Below are 14,252 nucleotides of genomic sequence, written 5' to 3'. Positions count from 1 at the left end.
GAATGTGTCCTTTTATTTAAAATGCATCTCTGGGTTGTTTGTGGGGCCGCCTAGTGTTTTTACATGAGTAGAATGTGTGCTCTTATTTAAAATGCATCTCTGTGTTATTTGTGGGGCATAGGAATTTATTCATTCCCCCCCCAAAAAAATATAGTCCAGCCCCCCACAAGGTCTGAGGGACAGTGGACCGGCCCCCTGCTGAAAAAGTTTGCTGACCCCTGTTTTAGGATTTTACCCCAGGAAATAAACTGCCACAGGGGCCAGATTAAACCGACTGGAGGGCCAGATTAGGCCCCTGAAACGATCTTTGGACATTGCCTGGTTTAGATGAACTGCCATAGTTTGCTCTGTAAAAAGACAAACTGGAACTGCCTCTGACACACAGAACAAGAATCCATCCATTTTACTGCCTGTAAGGTTTATACTCTCTGGATGTCACTTGTAGCTCACAGATCTCATCACATACAAAGGATATTTGAGTACCACTCCTCCCCAATGTCAATGCAAATATGTTACCATTTTATGTGTTTCTAAAAAAAGACACAAACATTTCTTTCCACCTAGCACACACAAGTGCAATACAAATCAGTTATTTCCAGGTATATATTGGCATCCAGAAACTTTTGGCAGGTCTAAATTTTAGACCACATCACAACCTTTCTCTATCAAAAATTATTCTTAATTATACACTCTTAATTATACAGAGGTGTTTTTTTCCAAGCTGTAGCTTCCAGCACAATGAACGGCCAAATTGTTATACAAATGACGTATCACCGTTATCACTGTTTACACATTGAACTCCTGTATCACGTTGCTAGCAGGCTGCCTGGCTGTCTAGGGAATATCATCATGAATTTGTTCAATGTCTCAGGGCAACACCTAATTCCAACAAGACTCTCTGCTATTCCACACAAATCGTAACTACAGAAAACCACTTTGTCACTCTTCTTAAAGCTAGTTTAACTACTGTATGCCTTAAAAAAACACAACTGTGCATGGAGCATTATGGTCATATAAACGTATTTCCAGCAAATAGCCAGTCAAAAATCCAGAGTGCTTCTCATTTTTCTCATCTGAATCATTCCAACCAATTTGAAAGAAACCGATACGTTATTTGTGGTTAAAACTATGCTACTCTTCTTCCTATGATGAGTGCAGATGCCACAGTCTGATTCTATGTTTATTCTGCTTCTGTCTTATTACAAGCATTTCTCATTCTCTTGCTTTTCTTTGTGAAACAGTAGCAGACACAAGAGATTCTTGCGAGACTAACAACCACAATTGTCTGCTTTCCATGCTACATTTTCAGAAAGAGCATAAATGCAATTACAGGAATCTGGCTTTCTGTGGTATGCCTTCCCTCCCTCTTTTGAAACGGAATTCAATGATAACTTCAAGTATTGCTAAAATAGCCTTTTGTGGGTCCCTGGGTGCAGCTTCCTGCAGCAGGATTTGTGGCATACTTATTCATTAAATGTGTGGCAATACGGTAAAAGAGGTAGCAGACAGACATTAATTTATACAGTTAATTAATATATTAAGTTCATTTATTTCAAAATATATAGGTACTCGGGTTTTTTAAGTGACATATCGTAAAATCGGCCAAACCTGGTGCCTCTGGGAACCAGCTGATTATAAACATTCTTCCCCTAAAAAAACACACCACTTTTGTCAATCCACACAATTATTACTTTGTCCTGAGTTTCACAAATAGTGGTTAATGGCTATGAAAGCACCGGTGCCAGAGCTAAGCCAGCAAAGAGTGAGAATGCTTTCCTAACTTTTAGACCCACTGGCTGGAGGGTGTCTCCGATGTGGTAGAAGTACTCCTCTGAGGTGAAAAGAGGAGGAATCCACCAGAGGATTCCTGCAAAAAGGTCTGTGCCACAGATTCCAGGGGCATGTGAAGGGCAGCCTTTGAACCACTATATTCAAAACTTATTTATTCCACAGATAGGTCCCAGAATCAGGCCCACCAACTACACCAGTCTGGAACTGCTGAAGCTAATTCACCTCCCTGCCCAGTGAAATCACTGCTGATTTCAATGCAGGGGTCAAATTCAGAACACGAAAAATACAACAGGAAAAATACAACACTTCACTAGATACAGAGGAAGTTAGTCCTATTTTATTTTAATTGAAATTACGGCATAAGTTGCTTCATGACTAACTTAAGTTCCACTGATTAAAGCATTATTAACTTTTTCTGGATTCAACCCTCTTTATTAGTTCTTCAGAGCAGATAAAAAAGGTTTGTATATTTATATATATATTTGTGTGTGTGCGCACGTGCACACACACACACAATCATTTTTGTGATCTTCATCAATTTCCAGAAGCTTATAACACAGCAAACTGTTTACTGATTTATGACTGACTTCATGGGACCTTTCCAGGAGCAAAGAAAATCTGCAGTTATTTGTAACTTAAAATGTCACTAATGCATCTCTAACCCTATATGGGTTACCCGTACTATTTATTGTGTCATTTATTTGAATGTGAATAGTCTTGTTATAGGGGGCCTAGTCCATGCATACTCTAGTTGTGCACAGGGTAAAATCACATCACATAGACACAATGCACTAAAAATAACAGTTCTGTGAGGGAGAAGTTACCTTCCTGGTATTTATCAGGAATTTTTTTTAGGTCTTAAAAAGACTCAGTTCTTCTAGGTTTCTCAGGCTCTAGGAGAGAGAGATGGGGAAAATACAAAGAAAATGCAATGTGATACAGGCATGGGTGGGGCTGGGGTTTGCATAAGCGCTAGCCAGTAGGTGCTCATCATACTCAAACAACCTCAGTCCATACACCACTCACAATTGCAATGGGAGTGCTACATTGTGGAAATATTTTACTTACTTGGGAATAGTAATTTAAGGTTTGAGAACTGGGAAAATGCAATTGTACTGAGAAGAATACATTTGATTATAATAATTTAAAGAACACAATCTTGAAGAACCACTGAGTGAGCATAGAGTGCTAAGGCCCTTTGGAAACCGATGTGAAATTGCCCAATGCCTCTATGTAATTTTATTTTTCATTCCTTTATAAATATCTTTCCAGATGCAGGCATACAAATAACTCTATATGCTATTTCCTTCGCCTTCTTCTAACAACTGATCTATTCCTTTCAGATTTATACTGAAGTACTCATCTGGCTAGTCTCATGAATATTCAGCCACCTGAGCGCACTTTGTTGCTTTCAGGCTTCTTTATGTACAACAAACAGCATTCAATTGGTGGACAATTACAATGTTTAGTATCATATTTAAAACCACTATTCAAAACTTTTCTTAATGCTATTATCAGGTGTGGGGTTTTTTGCAACAATTTTGTGTATAAAAATAAAAGCGCTGGATTTTTATTGGCGCTGCCCTCTTTGTTTCGTTCCACTTTGCAAAGCCCTTTTGGGACACTAAGCCTGCATTTACCATAATACGGATTAAACTCTCTTTGTCCAACTGCATAGTGTTGGTTAGCAGGTTAGTCTTTTTACATTCTTCACAGCCTGCCTGCAGCTTACCCTTTAGGCCTCACAAAATACTTCTGTGGATTTACAAAAATGCCAGAGTGGTCCCGGGGTTAATTGGAAGAAAAGTGAAGCCTTTAACGCATTGACTCATTAAACATTTAGCCCACAAAAATCCACTATTCTAGGCAAAGAAAAAGACTCTGTAGAGATCTTAACAATAATAAGTTGGCAAAGTAGCTGAAAATAATGACTACTGGTTGTTCTACAAAATGGAGAAGGCTTAATTTATCTGCCAAAAAAAAATGGTTTGACGGTACAAAGAAACATTTCCAGATCAACTACCTAGCTCAGTACATCGCAGAATGGTTTTAACACTTTGTTAACCAAGGATACTGAGCAAAACGTCCAGAATGTCATTTTTAAATAGTCAGTGAAGTGCAGATATGTGATCACAGTGTATTAACACAGCTACTTGAGGGACAAGATGTTGAGTGAAATGCCATCAACTGAAGTCAATATGAAATCCCAGCAGTTCAATAAACAAGTTAAAAATATCATTTGCATTTTATTTTCATTTATTAAATAATAGATACATTATGATATATAATGTAACCGCTTTAAGTGTTTATAATTAAGCAGCTGTAGCATATTTTGGAACACAACCATTTCAATAAATTTGTTTACTTAAAACAGAGAGATAAACAAATCTCATATGGTTAAGCGAACTTATATTTAACTCCTGCAAAATAGAAACAGCAGATTGTTCTTGAAATTACCATTTCCACAATCTAACCTCTTCCTCCAAAAGAGAAAATGCCAACCGCCCCCCCAAAAAAGACCCTTCACAGACTTGAAGTAAAGGATTAGATGGTATTTGTGCAAGATGCAGATAACAAAAGCAAGAGTGAAGAAAATTGAAGAGACAGCTAAACTCCAGCAACAAAATGGTTAAAGAATCTGAATCATTGTCCCTCTTATTCTAAGGGCCTGCTATATTGTGAACAGCGCAAACATCAGACAAGGTAAGATTACTGACCATTATCTCCTTAATTTTCTCCGCTTTCCCTCACATTCCCTCTTGCTATCAACATACTATTTTTCCAAAGCTTCACTTCTGCAAAGAAGTAAACTTTCCATAATCCGTCTATTATTGAACCCTTAATTGGATTGGGAGCAGGGTGGTGTATAAAATAGCCTCTATTCAGTCAAAAGGACTGTAGTTTTAGGGACTCAAAGGGAAAAAGCATTGTGAAAGAAAATCCACAGGGAATCAAGGATTAAAAGGTGGCTCTACTGAACTCATCAGCTCCACGACACATAATGAATTGTTTCCTTAAACAGGTAACTTTCTAAATAAATGGACTCTGCCTTGTAGTATAACCGGTATATCAAAACAGAGAAAAGTAAATTGAAAATAAAATTGGCTTAGCATCTAACATGCCTGCTTCTGATCACAACTTTTAAGAATAATGGAGGCTCTCTCTCTCCCTTTTAAATAAACATCTAGGCAACAGTTACTAGGACCTGGAGACCGAAGTGTAAATGATATACTCAGCTAAGCTACCACATTTATACACAAATGCCTTTCTGAAGTAAATTTAAAGCTTCCGTCCAGAGTGGAGCTTTTGAACTAAACATTCATAGCTCAGGATTCCTGAAAAGTATAACAGAGGAACATAAAGTAAGACTTTGTTATACAGACATTGTCATGAAGAATTCACCATGTGGTGGCATGTAAAAATAAAATGAAATAATACAGACTACTCTAGAAAGAATCAGACACTGTGATAATAAGTTCATCTGCGTAAATCCTGTACATTTTTTTTTGGTCAAATGTTGATTTGTTACCTGATTTCTTAACTAGATTACCAACAAGTGAATAACATCATTTGCAAAACACACCCTTTCTGGGAACCTGATAGAAGGTTATAGGGAAGATACAGCATATCTTCATTTCAAAATGGCTATTACACAGTTAAAAAAAAATTCTTTAGGTTTTTACTGAAAGCAGCTTCTGAAGGTGACTCAGAAGAAATTTCCCTTACTCTAACCCTCAGGTGGTGGGAGAAGTTACTTCTTTTCTCTAGACTTTTGTACAGACACAAAAACAGCCAAAATCTATATGCACATATAAGCATGGCCTAAGTAGCATTAGCTTCAGAATATTTGGGAAACGTTTGCCTGATGAATATCCTCATCACTGGAAGTCACTTTGTCACAAATGCATTATTATATTAAGAGCCACATTGACACTAAGTGTCACAGATACATCCATGGCTATAAACCTAGGTTTCCTTAATAAGGCTTAACATTTACTTTATATTGGAAGTCTGAATGTTTTGCAACCAGAGTCCTATTGGTTATCACTATGGAAGTTATCCCATAGCCAGCGAAAGAGGACAAGCAACCTGGCACCCTCAATTTCCATGCCGCTTTTTGTGCTCCTCTCATTTGGCATGTATGGGCACTTGCTCTTGTGGCTCAATGGAGCTCAAAGGCTGCTGCAATACATCATTATCTTGAATCTTCACAGTGGTGAAACTGATCTCTACGGACATACTGTTCTTAAATTCTCAAGCAGAAAGATACATGCCATGATTCTAAAGCGATATGATTCCTAAAACGTTGCTGACATCAAACACAGATTTTGCTACAGCAAATTAAACCTGCTGAAGGTCTACAAGGATCCCATCTAGAAGCCTTTAGTGATCAAAAGAAATCCCCTGGTGGTGCTGAACAGACCAGCTACTCAAACCTACCACACCAGATTAGATCTATACTGTTGTCCTTATTTCTTTAAGTGGGAGGAATGGGAGCCCCACTGCACTCTCAGGCCAGCTTTTTAACAAGTCTTACAGCACCATTCAGCCATCAATTCATGTCTTCATCTGTCCCACCTCATGGTGTTGCCTGAAGCTGATTGCTTCACCCTACTGCATGGAAGGGCTGGCCCTGACCTGAATTTATTGTAGCTACAAGACAAGCAAGTCAGTCCCTATCATCTGCTGCACAGTACAAATCATATATGAGAAGCCAAAACTCATTAGAATACCTGTATCTTCCTAGAAATTACCCACTTCTCCTCCTATGTACATTTTTAGTAATGAAACAACTTAAAGGAACACTTTCCTTACTTAAAAATGTGATAGCCTCTTAAAAGAGTTGCAACACAGTTAATAAATCCTTGCAGTCTCTGTTATCGTACAGTGGTGCCTCGCAAGACGAAATTAATCCGTTCCACGAGTCTCTTCGTCTTGCGGTTTTTTCGTCTTGCGAAGCACGGCTATTAGCGGCTTAGCGGCTATTAGCGGCTTAGTGGCTGTTAACGGCTTAGCGGCTTTAAGAAAAAGGAAACAAACTCGCAAGAACTCGCAAGACGTTTCGTCTTGCGAAGCAAGCCCATAGGGAAATTCGTCTTGCGGAACGACTCAAAAAACGGAAAACCCTTTCGTCTAGCGAGTTTTTCGTCTTGCGAGGCATTCGTCTTGCGGGGCACCACTGTATTGACTTCATTGCAGCAGGCTGGGAAAGAATCAAGATTCTCGTTTAAGAAGAAAATGTGGTTCTGGTGGTAGTACATTATATAGAAAGAGTTTTGGTTTATTTTATTTTTATATAGATACCAGAATCAGATACTTCTTGACAAGCAGCTTGTTATGTACCACTTCTTATGTGCTACATAGCACCACACAACACCTACAGATATGTCACATAAGGGAACACCACATACAACAGAGCAACATCTCATCCCAGCATTCTACATAGAACAGTGGATGAGATGGTGCCAGAGGTGGTGCCAGAGGTGGATTTAAGGCAGCACAACCAGTTCTGCCACACTGGGCACCAAGCCTAGGGCATCACAATTATGACATAGTGAACTGAGCAGAACAGAAGGCAAGAGGCGGAGGGGGCGCTGAATTTTGGCCTTGCACAGGGCACTACTGAAATTTGAAAAACCAAAGTCTGCCCCGGTGGTGCAAGCCTATCTAGGTTGTGAGAATCCTGCAGCAGAGATACAAGGCATAGTTGAGAATGCTATGCAGTTGCTCCTTCTGGACAAGCAGTGTTATACATCTCTTTCTCTCATATATGCTCTTTAAACACTCAACCAGTCATGCAGGATGCACACCCAATGAGTGCATTTAATATAGGCAGGTGCAGAGTCCAAATGTTTCACATGGGTGGAGCCAATCACATCGCTCTCTCCAGGAGAAAAGAGATGTCAATTTTTAAAGACTTTAGCTAATCAGGCCCCACCCATACAGCTTGGCCACTTGTAAGTTCTCAAAGTGGCATGTGATCTGTTCACCTAGCTGCTGGGTGGGTGGGGCCTGGAAGTAGACCAGAAAGAAGACTTTGCCCTTGCAGAGTTTAAAGGGGGATGGGGTGCAGCGGGGCATTGTAGTCTTTGTTTGCTTTCCTCCCACCCTCCCTAATTTGTTATGGCTGAGGGTCCTTCAGGGGATTGTATCAACCCCACTTATGGACCTTGCTGGGAAAAATTGTTAGCTGCTGTTTTTTGGACCAGAAAGGAGTTTTCCCTTCAATCTGATTAGCTGAGTCTGGGGCTTTTGCCTGTCTCATAACAATTATCACAACTTCTGGGCGGAAGGCGCATTGTGCTGGTACCTTGGTTGAAATGGGCAAGAAGGCTCCCCCCTCCCACCCTGGCCCAGGAGATAAGAGGGATCCCCCTAAGGCAGAGCTTTCCAAACTTTCCATGTTGGTGACACACTTTTTAGACATGCATCATTTCGCGACACAGTAATTCAGTTTTACCAGCAAACCAGAGGTTAAACTAACCCCTTTCCAGCCCCGGGAGGAGCGTGGGGAGCATTCGCATGACACACCAACATGTCATGACACAGTTTGGGAAGATCAACCCTAAGGGATCTCAGGGTGTGGCACTTATTGTTTAGATGCCCAGGTGCTCAGGGCCATAGTAGCCCCTGCCAGTGACTAGCTGGGATTCATTGGAGGTCGTTCACACCGCAGACAGATCCTAATATTGGTTTTCCTCCACTGTGTGCAGGCAGGCTGAATGATCATCAGATAGATGGCCAATGCCTGCACCAAACCTGTTTTCACCTGTAATCAATAAAGGTATGGCCTGATTTGAACCCATCACAAATCTCTGCTCACTATGTTTCCTGGTTGCTCCCCCCAACCCCCCTTGCATAATTGCACCTGGACACACAATTTAAACTCTTGTTTCTCTCTAGCTAGCTGTAAATTTTATCAAATCTAGTTTTATCAATAGAAAAGGTTAACCTCTTTGTCACATAGTTTTATAAATAAAAAAGGAACTAAATTAGTCTGAGGAAAGTCATCCATTTGGGGCAGATAATCCCTAAACTGTGGCAAGTAGTGGACCACACAACGTCAGACAAGACGCAGCAGCGCTACAGATGAAAATAGCCGACTACATCCAGCAAAAGCGCAAGTTTTTCTGGTGATGGCTATTTCATAGTTGCAAACCTTTCATACCTTTTAGACACACATCTTTAATTGCTTTCATTGTGTTGCCTCTGTGGCAAAATGCCAGTGCTTTCCATTCTGGAAGAAAATTTTAACCATACTTTCTAGCAAGATCAACATGGCTGGGTTTGACATCCGCCTTTCTTAAGTGATTGCACACGTCGTTGCTAATGCTGGTTATGGTAATTACCATATATGATTAATAACTAGAACCAAGACCAAAACAGAAAGTAAATCTGGCTTCTAAAGAAATAAGTGTTCACATTGAGTGCAGCCCAGATTCTATTTTCCAGACCTACCCAAACATATTTCCATTCCAATTACCAACTGCTGATTAAGTGTCCACAGCTTAACCACCACTTTCTGCCCTTGCTCATTACTCCAAACCTGTTGCCTGTTCTAATATCCGTCTGTCTGCATAGTCAGAAACCATGGCATTACACAGATTTCAATTCACTAGCCTCTCTCTGATACTAAAATAATTAGAAAGATCAGAAAGAGCAAAAGGCATTTACTGAAACAGATGTTCTCTTCTCTTGAACCAGCAGAAGGGAAAAGTGTCAGTGAAAGAACAGCCAGGCCAGTAATTATTTCCAGTGTGTAAACTGATAGGATTTTAAAATGTTTCCACACTTCTGCCGCTGTTAGCATTGCAACTGAAATCCACGTCACACTAAGCTATAATGTGAATTATACTGTAACTACAGTACCAGGTGTGTTTACTGTTTCCAAACTATGTTGAAATCTCATAATAGTATTCAGGTGGTCAGCTAGATTCTTCTTAAATTTCTGTGAGCAGTGGCATAACAGCATGTCTGCCCATAGCTATGAGCATCTGAATATTTAAATACAGAAATTATGGCATCAAACTGCAGTGCACTATATAAGAAAATCATATAGCAGTTATCAAAAACTCAAGATCTACTCCAAAATGTAATACATGGCAGGATTTCTCTTGTTGTCTTGCCAATACATACTACTCATTTCCCTTTAATAGACTGTAATGAGTCATCCTTAGCTGGCAGACTGGAGTGTGTGTGTGTGTGTGTGTGTACACAAAATAATCTTATGGGCAAAACTTTCTTCTTCTTCACTCAATATTTCCTTTGCAATTCCCTGAATGAGGTTCAAGATTCTTCACCCCTTAAAGGTATAAGTTTTGAAGTGAGTTCATTGTTCAGGTTTCAGGTTTACAAAATCCAAATTGTATCCAACCAAGTTTTTAACATACACATTCCTATACTTCCACATACCTGTAGAATACTCCCAACTATGCAAAAATCACCCCCTTGTTTTTGGATGGCCCTGTTTTGCTTCCAAACTGAAAGGCACTCAGACTCTTGAATTTTGGATTAGAGAGAAGGATGTTCACATCTGTCACTCAGTTTCCCTCTTCAGGCATTGCGGCACATGAAGCTGCAATCATGAGGAGTGTGACAGTAAGCTGTGTGCCTGGCTAGCCCCATTCCTTCCATCACATGCCTGATGGTCCAGCCCCAATGCCACTCACATATCGAAGCTAAAGGTCTGAAGTGTAGAGTCTGCTATACAGTGGTACCTAGGTTTATGAACTTAATCCGTTCCGTAAGTCCGTTTCTTAAACCGAGGCGCGCTTTCCCTAATGAGGCCTCCCACCGCTGGTGCCCTTCCACCGTTCGGATTCCATTCTTAGACTGAGGTAAAGTTCTCAAACCGGGACATTATTTCTGCTTTTGCAGAGTTTGTAAACCAAATTGTTCTTAAACCAGACTGTTCTTAAACCAAGGTACCACTGTATGTGGATATGCTCCCTGTGCAATTTAGAACCATACAGGATTGGGGTTTTTAATTGCACAGGGAGGCTATTTGCACACAGCAGGTTACCCTCTTCAGAACTTCAACCCCAAGACATGGATGGCAGCAAGACTGTTAGAGATGGGGCGGAGTGGGGGGAGGAGAGAGAAGAGATCAGCAAACACAACCTCCCTCTTCCCATCACCTGATTCTAATTGCATGAGAAGCTGAACTCCTTACAGGGCTTAACGTGACTACAACATCAAACGAGGCCTTCTGTGAGATACATTATAAATATATCATCTATTCCTTAACACTCTTTTAAGCAAAACACTTTTCAGTGGAAGCGACATTATTAGTAGGCATTCCATCCAGCTGTGGGGCAGAGAAAGGAAGGAGGGCATTTCCATCCGCTCTGCTGAAATGGAACTGCCTTTGTCTCTGCTTCTTACATCACCTAGTTGGAGCCATCAGGCTGCAGAACACAGTGGGAGAATGGTAACAAGGGAATTGCACTGGCTCTACCAAGAGTTCAGCTGCCTTTGACTCTCTCTCTCTCATCGGTCACCTAGCAGTAACCATTCCATCTGAACAGTCTCTATTCCAGCTGGTTGTTATAAGAACTGTAACCTGAGTGTGCTTTCACCCTCCTCCTTCCCCATCACTTTTTCATTTTCTGTCACACCTTTTAGATATTCTAAGCTTGAGAACAGGTACTGTTCTACTTTTTTCATTGACCTGGAAACCAATTTAGAAGACATTTCGATTGGAAAGTATGGCAAAAATGTTTCCTTCAAATATTCAAGCTGTGAGTTAACAAATTATTGAATGATGAAAATGCATTTGAAAATTGGTCCAGATATGTGCTTTTAAATGATTCAGGAGACCTAAGAAGTCCTGCTCTAAATCAGACTATATTAATGTAAAAACAAAAACCCAAAACCCAGTACCAACACATATTTTCACCAAAATATGGAAACTGTAACAAGAAAAACAAACAAACTCTGAAGTACTGGAAATGTGAGGGGCATGAATAAATAATTTTATCCAAAAGCATGTACAATAATTGCTTTTTTTGTCACAAGAAATACACAGGCAAGCGCTTTTATTTTAGAGCTAAGAAGCATACTGACTCAAAATTATCCCTGAAGAAGGAAATTTTCTGTAGAATGCATTGGGCTCAAATATTAGCTTTTTAAAAAATAAAAATAAAATCTCTTTATTCGTTGCCTTCCTGCTTTCTTCTACTTTATGCAGGACCTTCCCAATATCTTCCCTTCTATTTTAGATATTAGAACTTGTTCAGGGTTTTCCAGTATTGGCACCAACATCATGTAATGCCAAAAAAGAAAATAAAAAAGCCCATAACCCAAAGCAATTTACACTTTTGAGTAACTTCTTCACAAACACTTGTCAGATTAGAATAAATGTTCCAGATCTACCCTTGTATTTTCTTACTCATCTTATTTTCCTCTCCTGGGTGTAAATTTTCCTTCTAAATATATTGCACTGCAGTAAACACTGCTTGTGAATATAAGATTTACAGCACATTAATAAAACCATATAGGCTCAACTGGTCTTAAATATATCTAGACACACAGTTGAAAGTTCTCATGACTATCTAGAAGAAGATCTGCAGATAGCAATGCCTCATGTTTAAATCTATCTAATGTTTATGCCAATATATCAACTCACTCTACCCTTCTACCAGTCTCTAATGATTTATTTCTACTAATGTGACAGAAAACCCTGAACAGAAAATTGCTGGGTATTCTACTTACTTTATTCTACTTTTCTACCATCTTGCAACAATTCATTATAGTAATCTTTACTAGCAAGTAATAAAAAATACAGCTGTAGGACAAAAGGTTTGTCTTTTATGAAACTGAAAGAAGTAACGTTAAGGGTGACATTTATACTGTGCAGGAATCAGGAAACAAAAAGAGAGACACAGAACTGTGTGCAGCTCAGGCTGCTTCAACCAGATTTTTTCAGTCTGACAGAAGTGAGAAACAAAGAAGCAATCTGAAAATATCTCAGTAGATTTTGCCACATCCCTCAAACTAAGACTTTTCAAAGTGCAGATCTAAAATTCTGTTTTATTTACAGAACTGTAGTGTCATCACCACTAGAGCTACCTTTTATTTAAGTAAGGGGTCCACAAGTGAAGGTAATGAGTTGGGGAAATTCAGGTGGAAGTAAGTCAGGTTACAAAGCAGATCAGAATGGGCCATGTTATGGTAGATCAGGTCCAGTTGAGTAGGTCAGTAAGGATGAGGTATGTCCAGGTTCAATACTAGCTCAATTATGACAGATTCTCTATGACAGTGGCCAGGACCATGGAGAGCTCTGAGTGAGCATCTAGTTGAGCTGTAGGAAGATGTTGTCTTGGCAAAGAACTGGAGTCATCTGAAGAGTTAAAAAGGGCCTGACAGTCCAGCATTTCCACCCCTCCCACCCCTCAAGAGCTGTCTGCAATCCTGAAAGGCCTGTTGTTGATGCACCAGTTGCATACTCCTACATAGCTGTGGAACATGTAAACCTATGGATGGAGTCAACCTTGGCATATGATGATGGGGGAGCCATGTCCTCTGGCCAAGGAGGTATAAAAGAGGGTGCCAAGGACTTCCCCTTTAGTGGAATCACCTTTGATTCACACGTACTGTACTATTTTTAAAATTAATGTATATATTGCTTAGTTGTCAAAACTTCACTTCAACACCAATGTTATTTACACCTGGAGTATGAGGAATAGTAGGGTATCATAGCAACCATGGCTTCCTGGTTGCATAACTCTAGTTGTTGAAAGACCTATTCTTCCTATTCAGGTATTTACCAGAGCAAATTCTAGCAAACTAAATGTCTGTAAAAGTTTTATTATCAAACCAATAATAGTTCTGCATAAACAGCACATCAGCAAATGATCCTTAAGCCTAAGTATTACATGAGGCAATACTTTATTTGCTTTTATATAGAGTATTTATATGTTGCAGCAAGCATGAAGAGACTCACTTTTGTGCTGAAGTGAAGGGTGAATACTTCTTCTGATATTGTGCCTGCTATATGCAGTTATTAGAAAAGTGCTTGCTTGCATCAGGGCTAGGGAACCTTCAGCTTAGTAGACATTGTTGGTCTCCCAACTCCCATCAGCCCCATCTAACATCACCAATCAGACATGTACAATACATTGTAAAATCATACTTTATTGTACCACGCAAAGCTTTTAAAAGCAATTCCAATAATTGCTTTCATTCAGAGGAAAACTTTTAAAACAAAAGTGCAATGCTGGTATGCCTTGCACTTTAAATATTTAGTTAAAACTTAGCATCTTAATAACTTTAAAATTTAAACTTTAAAACAGCTACTAAGTCTTGGCATTGTTCCTATATTACATACACATGACATTATTATTTTTTTTAAAAGTCTTTTATTTTAACTTCCCTTAAGACCTTTAACTCATGGGTAGCTAACATGTGGCCCTCCAGATGTTGCCAGACTACGACTCTCATTATTCCTGACCACTGGCTAT

The 14,252-nt window shown here is 39.6% G+C and overlaps 1 protein-coding gene across 8 annotated transcripts in view; it reads right to left on the bottom strand.

Annotated features, from left to right (window-relative positions):
• LRBA (LPS responsive beige-like anchor protein) overlaps window positions 1–14,252 on the bottom strand; it is a 361,620-nt gene that overhangs the window by 115,614 nt on the left and 231,754 nt on the right. The gene's annotated exons all lie outside the window — the stretch shown is intronic.

The sequence above is a fragment of the Podarcis raffonei genome, chromosome 9 (assembly GCF_027172205.1).
Source record: "Podarcis raffonei isolate rPodRaf1 chromosome 9, rPodRaf1.pri, whole genome shotgun sequence".
In the NCBI taxonomy this organism is placed as follows: Eukaryota; Metazoa; Chordata; class Lepidosauria; order Squamata; family Lacertidae; genus Podarcis; species Podarcis raffonei.
Note: the sequence above shows the minus strand (reverse complement) of the source record. Positions and strands in the feature narration are given on the sequence as shown.